Source organism: Acomys minous (assembly GCF_964271855.1).
Source record: "Acomys minous genome assembly, chromosome: 1".
Lineage (NCBI taxonomy): Eukaryota > Metazoa > Chordata > Mammalia > Rodentia > Muridae > Acomys > Acomys minous.
In genome coordinates this window covers 167878790-167894125 of record NC_140483.1, presented here as the reverse complement: position 1 = coordinate 167894125, position 15336 = coordinate 167878790, and the positions used below count along the sequence as shown (strand labels likewise).

The following is a 15336-nucleotide window of genomic DNA, read 5'->3' as shown; positions in this document are numbered from 1 at the left end:
AGGTCCCTGGTAAACTGAGTGGATACTGTATATGGCATGGACTCTGTTGTTGTCTGTTTTCGATCTCTTTGCCCTAAGCGGCTGTGTTGTCTGGACTTGGTGGATGAAGATGAGCTCAGTCCACATATGACTTGATGTGCTGGGATGGTTTGCTGGGAGGCTTCCCGTTTTCTGAGTACAAGAGGGGTATATCAAGGTGTGAGGGTGGTACCGTGAGGCGAGGAAAGAGGGGACTATAATTGGGATATAAAGTTAGTATATAAATTAAAAATAAACTAACAGCAACAAACAAAGGAAAGAAGGAAGGAAGGAAGGGAGGAAGGAAGAAAGAAAAGATACATAGTCCGGCAGTGGTGACACATGCCTTTAATCCCAGAACTCAGGAGAGAGAGGCAGGTAGATCTCTGTGAGTTCAAGGTCAGCTTGGTCTACAAAGTGATTCCAGGACCATCAGGGTTACATACAGTTAAACACTGTCTCAAAAAACAACAACAAAAAAAGATAAAATATACATAAATGACTATATGTAACCACATAAAATGTAAGAACCACAAATGGAATATATATATATATATATATATATGTATATATATAGAATATAATATATATTGTATATACTATATATACATCTGCACACACACACACACACACACACACACACACACACACACACACACACATAATTTATCATTCTGAAACTGGCTTAATTTACTCATTCTGATTATCTCTAGTCCGAAACCATGTTCCTACACATGACATAACTTCATCTTTATTGCCAAAAATACAGCTCTGCTACATGGTCTTGTCACCTTTTCTTTATCTTCTCCCCGATTCTATGCACTTGGCTGGACTCCATAACTTAGCTATGGTGACTGGTGCTACATAAACAGATGTGCATGTGTGTCAGTGATGTACTAACACAAAGTCATTACAGCAAATACCCAGGGGCAGGATAAGCACTCATACAGCATAGCTATTTTTAGTTTTCAGAGGAACTTCCATTAATTTTCACAGACTCTGGACTGTTTTATCTTCCTCTCAGTAGTACAAAGTAAGATTTCTGCCTTACATAATTTTCTGTGGTTTGTGTACCTTCATACTAGCAGGAATGTACAATGGTCGAACTCTGATTATTTTGTTGTTTAACTTGTAGTTGTTTGTATATTCTAGGCATTAATCCTCTCAGACAGGAATCTAACAAATAGATGTTCCCATACAGCATGCTATTGAAAACTCCCCTTTATGTTTCACTTACTGTACAGCAGATTTTTAAATTTATAAGATCCCATTAGTTGATTTTGGCCGTATTTCCTAAGCTACTAAAGTCTTTCATAGGGGAAAATGGGAGGGAGGGAAGAATGGGAGGATACAAGGGATGGGATAACCATTGAGATGTAACAAGAATAAATTAATAAAGTAAAAAAGAAAGAAAAAATAAATAAAAAATAAAAAATAAAAATAAAAGAACAATTGAGTTGTAATCTGAATAAATTAATTAAATAAAAAAAAGAAAAGAAATGCCTCGCATAGTCCTGTATCCTCAAGTGTTTTAGCCCATCTTATCTTTAAACACTTGCAGGGATTAGGTATCCTGATAAGGTATTTTATGCATATAGAGTTGATTTTTGTTCCAGGTGAGAAATGCGGGCCAAGTTTTATTCACCTAGTTTGATGGTATCATTTTTCAAAAGGCTTTGATGGTATCACTTTTTAATGTGTGCTTTTGGTACCCTTGCCACATAAGATGTCTGTTACTGTGTTCATTTATATATCTATCTTCTGGTGTGTTCCATTGCTGTGCTTGTGTGTGTGTGAGTGTGTGTCTCTGTGTGTGTGTATGTGTGTCTGTCTGTCTGTCTGTCTGTCTGTCTGTCTCTGTGCTAGTAGCATGGTATTGTTGCTACTGTGGCTGTATAGCATAGTTTAGCATAGTTGTAATCTGAACTGGTAGAATATGATTTCCATCTTTTATTTTTCTCAGGATTTCTTTGGTTATCTGGTGTCTTTACACCTCTAAACACTTTTTTTCTGTTTCTTGGAGAAATGTTGTTGAAATTTTGACAGAAATTTTATATCATTATCATCAATGACAAATAGGCATTTGACAGAGTTCAACAATTTTCATGATAGTTTCTTCACAAAGAAACAAGACTAGGTAGAATATTCCTAAACATAGAAACCATAGAAACATGCAGTCTACAATATATTGAACAGGAAAATATCAAGATTTTTTTTCCCCAAGAATCAGGCATCCGACACAGGTAATTACTTTTTCCATTCTTGTTCAATATAATACTCAAAACAGTGAGAAAAGGAAATATATAAATTATCCCTCTTTGTACATGCTGTGATTATTTTTTAAAGGACTCCACAGACTATATGAAACAGTCTTTACTTAGTAAATACTTCTGGTATATTCAGAATTATTAAAAAAATATAAAGTAGGTTTTATATATACCAACAACAACTTGTTGAGGAAGAATAGCAAAAAAAAAAAAAAAATCTTGAAATAACAAGGATGTAAAACACCCTTATAAAGAAAACTTGAGGATAGTAACGAAAGAAGTTAAAGAAGATGCTTCATGATGGAAAGACCTTCTATGCATTCAGATTGGCAGAATTATTAAAGTGGAAATTGTTGGGCTACAAGAAACAACCTACAGAAGCAATCCTCATCAACAGTCCATTGACCTTTACAGAATGAAATAATTCTAAAATTCTTATAGAAATACACAAAGAGAGATAACCAAACTTACCCTAAGCAGAAAAAACATATCCAGATATATTATAATGCTTGACCTCAAACTATATTCGAAAGCCTTCAAAAAAAAATACTGCATGATACTAGCACAGAGATGGGCATGTAGACCAATGGAAGGTAAAAAGATACCCAGACGTAATTCCATGAATCTATGGACATCATGTTTTTGACAAGTGTGTCAAAAATATGTTTTTGACAACTGTGTCAAAAATATGGAATAGAACAAACAGAGACTATTTCCTTGGGACTGTCAGCAGATGGTTGATATCAGTCAATGAGGGCAAAGAGAGGAAAAGCACTGGAGTGGGAGGTATGGGGAGGTTGTTGTATATGGGTGGCCCATGAGTATGACAGAATAATTTTCCAGGACGAGCTTCAATGAGAATGTTCAACATTATTCAGGGTGAACAAAGGCTATAAAGTTCTTTAGGGACTGAGTGGAGGGTTCAACTCCCAGTAGATGTGTATGGCTTCGGATGCTAAGAACACTGTATTTATACATCAGGAGTTCCATATACTAGTTGGGCAGGAAATTATCAGGAGAAAGTAAGTTGAACCTGCATTCTTACCATGTGCTATGGTGGGAGTCATGCTTAGAGATACTCTCCAGATGAATGGAAGCAGAGAAAGGGAATCATCCATGCGATTCAAAGTTCAGGAGAGCTGTCCAAACATGGTGGACTGCAACCAAAAGTAGAAGAGTTTTTCAACATGAGACATGGTGTTTGGTACCCATTATTAAATATTAATCTACAGAAAATGAAATAATATTACTTTGCATTTGTACAAAAATCTATACAGACTGGATTAAATACTGTAATTTAAAATGGGAAATATTTAAGCTGTTAAAAAAGAACATAGAGAAATACTTTGCCTTGTGGATATATGCAATAAACTTCTATGTTCAATCATAAATGCACAACAAATGGTGCCAGTAATTGACAAATAAGATCACATGTAATTACAAAGCTTCTGCATGGCCAAAGAAATTAATAATATAATGAATAATATAATGAATATAATAATAAGATGAATAAACATCATATAGGATGGAAAATATCTCCCCAGTTTTACTTCAAGCATGGTGTTAATATCCAAAATATATGGAGATCTGAAAAAACAGCGCAATGATCTAAACAGAAGAAATACAAAAAGACCTATGGTTATTTTTAAGAGTGCTCTTCACCTCTAGTTAACAAAAAAAGACAAATTAAAAATACTTTTAGGTCCCAACTCACCTAGCTAGAATGACTATCATCAAGAAAATGAATAACAAACCTTGGTAAACACGTGTGAAAGAAGAACCCTAATCATCCATTAGAGAATTAACTAGCACAGCCACTATGAAAATTGATATGAAACCCTCAACAAAAACAAAAATACCCACGCAAAAAACTAAAATTAGTACAAACCTATGATTCAGCTATGCCACTTCTGGTCCATATACTGAAAGAATTATTTATCCTACTATATGGACACTTTGTTATCTATGGTCATCACTGCTCTTTTCATAACAACAAGAACATAGAATCAGCCTCATTGTTAATGAACAGATAAGTAGATATTGAAAACATAAACCCTAATAAAAAGTTATATTATGGAATATGCAGGGATTGTTAAAATTGGAAAATTATAGCAAGCTAGGTAATGCTAGATGAGTAAGACAAATTTTGTTTGATCCATGCAAAAAGGTATTTGCAAGTCTTTCCCTCCATGTGCTAATATGAATATCCAAGGTTGGAGTAAATATAGGCAAACGGCAGGAAATTAGAAAAGGACCTTTGTGCCTAGAAAAAAGGCATAGGGAATCTTTAAGGGAAAGAAATGTGGAAGTCAACAGAACCTAATTCCAGAGGTTAATACTATAGATGAAAGAGTACAGAGAGTCAGGGAGGTGAGAGGGTCAGAAGATCAACTAACAGGGAAAATGCAGCACAGAAATCTCTAACAAAATGATAGTAATGTTAAAAAATAGTTATTATTTCATGTTTATGTCTACTGCATGTATGAGCATCATGCATATGCTGATATCTACGGGGCCAGAAGAGGATAACAAATTCTCTGGAATTGGAGTTATAAGAGATTGTGAGCCATATGAGATATGTGATAGGAACTAAAACTGAGTCCTTAGAAAAACAACATATATACTCGAGTGCTATATTTCCAGCAAGCTACTTAGAACCTCAAAACAAAACCCCCAAAACTAAAACAATTGAAAAGCTATTCAAAAAAGCTGATTGTATACATTTTGTATTGAAACAATAACTCCCACACTAAAACTATATTGTTTAATATTGGTCTTATATGATTTTGACACTAATAATCATTTAGTATTTCAGGTTATGCCATATTAATGAAGAATTTATTTAGAAGTTTTGACATTTTATATTCTGTAAATCCAGTTGAAAAAATGATATCCAGTCAGGACAGCAAAGACATTAGTTGGGCAACAGGCAATATATAATGTTATCCTGTTGCGTTTATAGACAACATCTTCAAAGATTTTACACTTTTCATTTTATATATAGGGTTATTGCATATAGTTTTTAATTATTTAAATCCTTGAAAAAGCAAAAAAGATATTAATGATTTTTCTTGATTATTTCCTTGAATATTTTACAGTATAGAAAAAGTTGTCACTTATATTTATTTCTATGTCTCTAAAATAAATATCAACATGTGACTGTAAAGAAAGATATTAACCTATTTAATTTTGATTATCCTAAGAAATGTGTGCCACAGTTAAATCTTAGGACAATAAATTTTACATAAATTACTTAAGAAATAAAATAAAATCAACAGAGTGAATTAAGACACTTAAAAATGTGTTATTGAAATATAATTCTCATAATATTCATACTTTTGTGATACTGATAAAAACATACTATTCTGTATTTTCAGTATCTTATATAGTCATTACCACTTTCTAATTTCATAATTTTTTTTTTGTTTTTCTAGACAAGGATTCTCTATGTAGCTGTGGCTGTCCTGCACCCACTTTGTAGATCCAGCTAGCCCCAAACTCATAGAGACCCACTTGCCTCTGCCTTTTTGAGTGTTGGAATTACAGGATGGAACCACAGCAAACTTATATCACCAGGAAAGACACCTTGGAGCTCACTGATAGACAGATTTTGAGCCTGTGTGTGGCTTTGAGTTCAATCCCTAGCACTGCAGAAGAGAAGAAGAAGAAAAAAAGGGCACGGAGAAGGGGAGAGAAGGTGATGTGGAAAAAGAGGGAGAGAAAGAATGTAGTAGCCAGTAGAGGGGAAAAGAACACAAAGACACCAGGTGTGCATTGTTCCAATCACTCACCCTGTATGCTGTGAAAGCAAACAAACAAAGCACACACTTTCTATTTCTATTCTCAGTCCTATTGTACACTGAAGTACAAAATGTTTATATAAAACTGAGATGCCACGCTAACTTTTGTCCCAACTTAGGCTCAGCTAGAGAGCTTAGGAGAAAACAGAGAGGGCGGGGCATGGTTGTTACAGGAGGGCGCAGGACCTGGACCCTCGCCAGACATTAAGAAGAGGGAGACTGAGAACAGCATTTCCCACATTCTGTTATACTTCTCTTCCACATGCGAGCTGTCACCAAAATTAGTCATATTACACCAAGAATATGGATCACTCTCTTATTCCAATAAAGCTTGTTAAAATCAGGCAGATTCCAGGATGCCACGGTTACACAGAGAAACCCTGTGTCAAAAAAAAAAAAAAATCAGGGCTTGTATTAATGTAAAGATGAATTAAACCAGGCTCTACAACACCTGACAGATTAGTCATGGGGGGGATACTAAACATTGTGTGAAGGAATTCTAGTAGCTTTTGATGGTATCAAAATCAGCACACAGATCTTTAAAAACATCAGTCACAAAACTTTAAATATTTTCAAACACGCCATGTTTGTATCTTCCACACTTCTAGCTCACATTCACCAATGTTATACTAATTGCAGGCAAATAATTAGCATCTATTGAGTAATTGAATTGTTACTGAATTAATTGTATACCATTTGAGAGTTCCATGATGGGTTCACACAGATTAACAAGACGACTTAGTAGAATGCCTAAACTCCAACTTTCCATGTGTCTAAAACTTGAGTTATTAAAAAAAAAACCAAGAAAACGAAAAAAAAAAAAAAGATTTGATCTGTAAAGACACGTAGACAGTGTGGACATTGATGAACCTCAGTAAAATCTAGCACCAGGAGGAGGACATCTGTCTTATCCTATAGGACTGTATGCAGTGATGTTTTTTCTCTTGTAGTATTTGGGTATTTATTAGTGATTTAATGAGAACTTACAACACACAGAATTTTACGCATGCATTTGACTTTCCCCTCACATGTGTTGCCTGCAAAGATAAAAAGAGCTGTGCTTCTGCGATAAGCGTGACAGTCTCAAAGGAAGTAGAATTTCAAAGTTTTTCATTTTAAAGTCATTATTTATAATTTTTTAGAAAGTATTAACCCATGTTAAAAATCATTCATATATTATAAAAATTATGTTTTTAATAAAAATGTATGCATTATAAAAATGCATTGACAGAATCTTAAAAAATTAACACATGTTTGATAAATAATACACAGTGAAAATTTAGCATTTGACCAATCATACACTGCAGGACAGGCATACCCTATCATTTATTATTGTACATTAGAGCTTTAAGCCGAAAATTTTAGAACTTATCTACAATTCCTGATGGTTTACTTTGAAATTGGCAGCTTAGTCTTATGTCTACTTTTTTTTTTTTTGCAATAGATGATTTGTCCCCTTCCCTCATTCCAACCCCTCCCATGTAACCTACTTGCTCTCTCTCAAATTTATTGTTATGTACATATTCCTACATACATATACAGAAGCTACTCAGGCCATGCAATGTTACTTGTATGCATGTGATCTCAGGACTGAAAACCTTAGATGAGATGATAAATCAGAGAGCTCTTCCCTGAAGAAAGCTATTGCTCCTGTTTTCATCATCCCCCAGTTGCATGTATTTCACTGTCTGGAGCTGAGTCTCCAGGAGCTTTCACTTTTCCATGTTCACGTCTCCACTCCTGTCATCACTGTACAGTTCTTGTTTAGGTAGCCGTGCTGATGAGACATCAAGGGTGTAGCATCTCTTACATTTCTAGGCAACACAATCTCATAGCAAACTTCCTGTTCCTTAGGCTCTTACAATTTTTGCATCTTCTCTTCTGCAATTGTCCATAGTCTTAAGATGAAAGAATTGTATTGTAGGTATATCAGCTGGGACTTGGCACAAACACAATTTCTTGTTCTCTACATTTTTGGTTGATTTTGGTTTTCTGTAATTGTCTTCTATTGCAAAGAGAATCTTCTTTCTGTGGCTATAAAGGTAAAACTTTATCATGGAGTTAGGTATTGTGTTGGTTTAGTAAATGACAGTTATAGGCTCTCCTCCAAGACCCATGATTTCATTTCGCCTGAGCAGTTGGCTTGTTCTCCAATATCAGGCATTATTTCATTCCTGTTGATCAGACCCTAAGTCCAATTGGAGAGCTATTGGTTATCACCAAGTATATGTGCCACTGTTGCACCCTTAGTGGTACTGTGCTATGATAGTTGGTGTTGTGGTTCATAGGTATTACAACAGGGTAGAACTATTATTAGTTTCCTTCACTTGCTGTCATGAAATCTAGTATCAGGAGGAAAGTTTGAAGTCAGCAGCAGCTCAGACCCTCTAGGCCCTGTGCCTAAAATTCATGGGATGTATCTTCCACTTCTAGGAGGCAACCAGATGTGATAGCAATGGACAATGTTTTGAGGAATTTTTGGAGAACCTGAATAAAGAACTGAAAGGGAACTTGCCATGCCTGGTGTTGGGGTTTTTGTTAGAGAGTCAGTGGCTTTTGGAGAGAGCATTGTTAGGTCAGATAACTTTTATCTTTAAACTATATATGTATATGCATTTGCGGACTTATGTACTATGTGTAATTATATGTAACTAGATAGCAATGTGATGTCTTTTGGTTTTTTCAGACTTCTTTACTCTATGTTTATTGTCTTTCCTCTTTCTTCTTTATTTATCTCCTTCCTCCTTGCTCATTAAAGACACCACAGTTTTCCCCTTTAAGTCACTTTTATTCCCCTATTGCTTTTCCTGCTTGGTCATGTTTTACCTCCTGAACGGTACAGATATTTCAGCTTATAAGAAACACATTTAAAGCTTAGGAAGGATGCTTTATTTATGGATCTAGGTTATCCCACTCAATATGATCATTTCTGCTTCACTCAATTTACCTGAAGATTTTGTACTTTCATTCTTGTTAATAGCTGGATGATACTGCATAGTGTGTATGTTTCTTGAAGTTGAAAATTTAAGTTCTTTCTAAAGATATTAAAATGGAAGCTGTGTTTTATTGCATATTTTCTCATTAAAAGTATTGAGAGCCAGAGAGGTATTTAATAGTTAAGGGTACTTTCTGTTCTTCCAGAGGGCCAGAGTTTAGGTCCCAGTACCCTTGTTACGTGTCCACAATTGCCTATAACTACCGATGCAGGGAATCTGTTGTCCTCTTTTGACACCCACTGGCTGACAGACAGAAAGACACACACACACACACACACACACACACACACACACACACACACACACACACTTTCTTTTTTAAATCTGAAGGTAGTATCTCACTGTAGACTAAGGCTGTGTTTGACTCTCAACTCTATCACTTATTGGTTGTGTGTCTTTGGATGCATTTGTTGGCTTCTTTTACATTTTTGTGCAGATGATTAAAAAAATAACTAGCAAGAGTGTATGAAGATAAGATGAGGAGAATAGAATATTCTACCTGCTTCTAGGGAGATGGCATGTGCTTTATCAATGTTAATATCACAAAACAACTAACAAGTGCTGGGCTGTATTACTTGGTCACACAGTAATGCTACAGTATTCCTTCTTTGGCCTGATAAGCTTAGGATTTCAGATATATAAAATTTCCAGTAATATATATTTAAGATGGCAATCATTTCCTAGCATAGTGCTTTGTGAAGTTCTTGAAATTCCAAATGTAATTGGCTGAAATGAGAGTGATACATTTGATAACTTCATATTAAAATCTTATGTGAAATGAAATTTCCTGGAGTGCATCAGGGATAAAACCAACTCAGTGCCAATGGCAGTGACAGTTTTATAACTGGTCCTTCTCTACAAATGCCTCTTCTAAACATAATTATTTATGCATGTCATGTTAAAATGTCTACCTCCTGTTAAATATGTCCCAATATTTTATATCTTTGCATGAGTCTAACCCCACAAATCATTGAAAAAGATAAATTAATTTTAGAGTGAACCACACTTTGGCATTAAGCTTCATAGATACTTGAAAGTCCCTCTTTGGATTTAACCTTGGGAGACAGATTTATCATCTGCCTTTGATATTATTTCTGATTCCCTAAATGTAAATCTTAACAGTGAGTTACAATGCACATGCCTGCTATATCTGATCAATATAATAATGTTGGTAATACATATACAAATGGCCTTTGGATTTTTTATTAGTGTCTCAAACTCAAATACACATTCTAGATGGAGGTAGAGAATACAAATCTCATGTAATTTTTATATTGAAATTCAATTATTTAATAAAAGTTTCCATTTAAAATTGAGAAAGAGCAACATAGTGCCTGAGAGAGCAATCTAGCATATGCTGCTGCTAAAAGACATTAAAAAGAAGTTGTTACTTTTGCATTAGAGTGACAAGTTGTTGATAATAATATACTAGTAACAATATTTTAACTTCTGTACTAATTCACTGTATTTTGGAATGATGTATTTAGTTTTAACCAAATGTCTACCCTAAAACCTCAACCTTTATTATGTTACCAAAATTTAACTTACTGCATCTGTTGATTAAAAGGGAGTACAGGATGAAAGGCCACTGAGCGTTATTTTGGTGTTAAGTAGTTTGAGTTCTATCTGATGGATCCTTTTATATGGGAGGCTTTACCTTAATGTCAATAGGAAGTACATATAAACAATATATTTTTCACTTCCTCCTGTAGTGACAGTGGCAATATGGTAAAACTTGAAAGATGAGCTTAAAGTATTTAAAAGGTTAATGTGCTTTGAGACTTGAAAAGGAAAAGAGTGAGAAAAGCATTTTCTGGATGCTGATGAACACAGCCTACCATCTTGGTAGTGGAGCGACCAATAGCAAAAACTCGAAACTGGAGTTTAGCAGAATATATCAAGAATCTAAAGTTTTGAATACTTTCAATCTCTGTCACCAATTTGTCCAATAATCTCAGCTGAGATTTTCTGAGCATTCATTATTCAAGACCACGTTCCATTTATACATTTCATCTTGCAGAATAAGAAAACAAGGATGACATCTCAGTATGTGATTTTGTTGTAAAAGTACTTGCTATGCTTGCATGAGGACCTGAGTTTGATCCTCAGAGCTCATATAAAAATTGTTGGTGTGCTCATACACACTTGTGATCTCATCACTGGGAAGGCAGAGACAGGTATATTCTTGAGGCTCAAAAGCCAGCCAATCTAGCTTAAGCAGCAAGTTTCAGGTAAATTGAGAGAACTCATTTCAAAACCAAAACCACCACCACCACCTCCAAAACCAAAGGATCTGATAATTGAGGAAGCCAAGGTTCACTTCTAGCTTTTACACACACACACACACACACACACACACACACACACACACACACACATACACACACACACGTACGTGTACTCATTTACACACACAATACACACACATGAGCACACATACAAACATACAAAAACATAAAGAGAAGAAATAAAATTATGATGTGTTGATTTGCACCTACATGATAATGATATTTTTTAAGTCCCACCTTTATTCTTGCAGTGAAACATTCCTTTTCACATATTATAACCCTTATTAAATGTTAAGTTCTCATTTGTCATAATTAATGTTTTCATTTAGAGTACTGAAGTTAAATGACTAAGTATTTGTGTACCTGGAGAAAATATATCCTTCAAAATAATATTAAACATTAAGCAATAAACAGGGCAGTGCTCCTTTTACTGTTTCTCTTTTTAGTTTTTATTGTGGTTAACTAGAGTCTATACAGAACACCTGCTGCAATGCATTGACTCATGAAATTCTGAAGAGTTTTCAAAAGTTGCTCATTTCATCACTGAGATTAATTTTTTTATTTTTATTCACATAAAAAGCATCTATGTAAAAGTAAGCAAATTTTGGAGATAGGTAATATTTTGAGGTAATAAGAAACACCAAAATAAGCCGGGCGTGGTGGCGCACGCCTTTAATCCCAGCACTCGGGAGGCAGAGGCAGGCGGATCGCTGTGAGTTGTGAGTTCGAGGCCAGCCTGGTCTACAAAGTGAGTCCAGGATGGCCAAGGCTCCACAGAGAAACCCTGTCTCGAAAAACCAAAAAAAAAAAAAAAAAAAAAAAAAAAAAAAAAAAAAAGAAACACCAAAATAATAAAACATTTGCAGAGGCTATGTCATCTCTCAAATAATGTCCTGGGTTATCAGAGTCAGAAGATTTAAAACCTTAAAATTAGTTACATGCATACATTTCTATGACTTCAGATATCTTCTGCACTATAGAGTATGACAGTCTTTTTAAAAACATTTGTTAATTTTTACATGTATTTATATTATTACACATATATACAATAAACCACCTATATCAAGAAGAACCATGGCACAATCCAGAATTATATAAATGAGACATTCTTAGTATTTTGGCTATCTGTATTTGACAGCCTTGAAGAAAACATCTTTCCTATCTTGTTGAGTCTAAAATTCTGATTGTAAATCAATCTCCATCACATCTTGTCATTAAAATTAAAATCTTGTCTTAAAATTATGTTTTGGAATGTTTATAGGCATGTGAAATTCTATATTTTCCAGAGGTTAAAACAGAAACTGTAGAATAAGATTATAGTGACATACATATAATTTTATAGTCATTACAAGTTCTACATTCTCCAGCAATTAAACAGAAAATGAGGAAGAATCAGATAATAGTATTATAATCACAGTAATGGTGTGTATGTACATTCTATGTGGATATGTTTAAAATATATGTAGGCACTGATAAAGAATGAGTGGTATTTACTCTTTAGAATTCCATCTGCAAAGTGCATTATGTGTGCAAATGTATCCATCTCTCATCAGCCCATTAGACAAAAGACTGTACAGATTTTCTGCTTGTCTGTAATTTGTGCCTTAAACAGTTAAAATTAAAGGAATGAATATCAAATATAAATAATTTCATGTGAGTTGAGTTATGCTATTTTTGACTAATAATATAGTCAAAACTGTTAAGTTAAATGTACATTAATAGCTCATATAATAACACTTATAATTGGAAAATAAAGATGTTATTTGTTGAATTAAAAATCAAATAAGTGTCTGTATTAATAGCATGATTTGTGTTGTTTTCCTCTCTAGGTCTCAGGGTGGTGAACTTTCCTTGAACGTCTAACCTGTGAGTCTATGGTAAGATTTAAGTTAACATCTGCATAGCTTTCGAATGTGTCCTTTATTCCTAAGTCTTTTTTAACTCATTTTTAAAATACTACAAACAGAAGCCAGAGTACAGAGATAGGAATGAAAGAAAGGGAGGAAAAAAAGGAACCATAAAGAAAACCACTTAAAATATTACTGGTATGTTGTGAGTAAAACAATAGAAACCCTGAAATACAAGAATCAGCAACAACTTTGCACATTTTCATTAGTTTTAATTTGTGGTACCCAATAAAGTCACAGTGGCAGAATCCAGGCTAGACTTCAAAATTCAGTGCTACTAAAGATGTAAAATCACAGTGTTAATGGAAGTAGGTGCCACCACGTAAAAATGCACACAGATGTCTCTCTAAAAGCATTTATTTTAAAAGACCATGGGGGCTGAATCTTAAGCTTAAATTTTAAAATGAAAGATCCTCATGAATTAAATACTTGATGCAATTTTTTAATGTTAGTTGACTTAAAATAACAACAAAATTATGTTTATAAAACTGTTTTAAAGTTTATCCCCAGAATTAGTTGAGGTGGGGAGAGTAGGGCTGGAGGTGATTGACAGGAGATGGGTTGGTGGTCTGCCTCTACTAGGAGTTTTGTTTAGTTAGGGTTAGTCCTCTTCAGTCAGTGTGGCCCCTCCTAGTAGGAATCTCTGTTATAGTGATACCCATATCTTCCTAGGATCCTACCCTAACTTGAGTCTTCAGCTCCTCAGAGATGTCCCCACTTACAGCTTCTCTTTCTCTGCAGGCCTTCTATCCTTCCCCCACCCCATCCATCACTCTCCTGTGATCTGAGCTGCATCCTTATGTCTCTTTGTACTCCCTCTCTCAGCTTTTTCCCTCTGTTCTAATCAATTTATCCTTCTGTATTTAAGCTTCTTCTGTTGGGTCCTCCTGGCTACTTCTCTTTTTTGGGTCTGTGCATTGTAGCATTAAATGACTAAAATCTGCTTGACTCTAAGTTTACCCTGCCTACAAGATGTACAGGGATAACGTTAGAGCAGATAGAGTAGAGATTGAAGTAATTTCCAACCAATGCCTGACCCAACCCAAGAGCTACTCCTTGGGAGGGAGTCAATGCCTGAAACTATTAAGTATACTTTGCTGTATTTGCAGACAGGAGCTTAGCTGAGTTGTCCTGTGAGAGGTTCCAACCCACAGTGCTTTGAAACAGATGGTGAAACTCACAGCCAAACACTGGGCAATGCATGATGCATAGGGAGGTTGAGGAAAAGTGGGCAGAAGGAGAAAAGGAGCTGAAGGTGACAGAGGTTGCACAAGAAGACCAACAGAACCAACTAACCACGGCCAAGAGGGGCTTGCTGAGACTGATGCACCAACCAAGTGGAGTGGACCTAGGCATCCTGCAGAGATGGAGCTGATGGGCAAGTTAGATTTCATGTGGGTCCTCTAGCAATGGGAGCAGGGAATTTCTCTGACATATACTCTATTGCCTGCTTTTTGATCACTTTTCCCTGACAGGACTGTCATGCTAGTCCACAGGGGAAGAATATGAGCTCATTCTTGATACAACTGGATGATCTGGAGTGGATGGGAAGTGGGCTCCTGTTTTGTGATGATTAGGGGAGGAGGAGAGGCAAAATGGAGGGATGATAGGACTGGGGGCGGGGACGAGGGTGAGGGATGGGGCTACAAGGAAGATGTAAAGTGAATAAACAATGACAACAACAAAACCCAAACCAAACCAAACAAAAAGATGGACAGAGGGGAGGAGCTGGCCACCTAAATGTAATTTGATGGAGTATGTTTTTGCCACACTCTTTTCAGTAATAGTACAAATAAACAAAATTTCAGTGTTTAAAATGTCAAAGTATTTTGTCTGTCTGAAATTCTGTACTCCATGGAAATCTCACATGCACACTGGGGCAAAAAGCTGGATGGTTCTCATTAATTTGACCATTGGCAATTTTGAGACATTCTTGAGGAAATTACGTATGTCTTAGACATACCATTATATTAAAAGGGACAGAGCAGATGCAAGAAAGAAAACAAAGGGCATGTTTTACATAAGTTAAACTCCTAATAGGTTAGTAGTGTCCTCCCATT

At 35.3% G+C, this 15336-nt stretch overlaps 1 protein-coding gene across 14 annotated transcripts in view; it reads left to right on the top strand.

Moving 5' to 3' along the window:
• PTPRD (protein tyrosine phosphatase receptor type D) overlaps positions 1-15336 on the top strand; it is a 2167047-nt gene that overhangs the window by 931460 nt on the left and 1220251 nt on the right. For all 14 annotated transcript variants that reach the window (XM_084785035.1, XM_084785038.1, XM_084785037.1 and 11 more), the window contains exon 6: positions 13199-13246. The gene's annotated coding sequence lies outside the window, so the exon portion shown is untranslated. The remainder of the gene's footprint in view (positions 1-13198; positions 13247-15336) is intronic.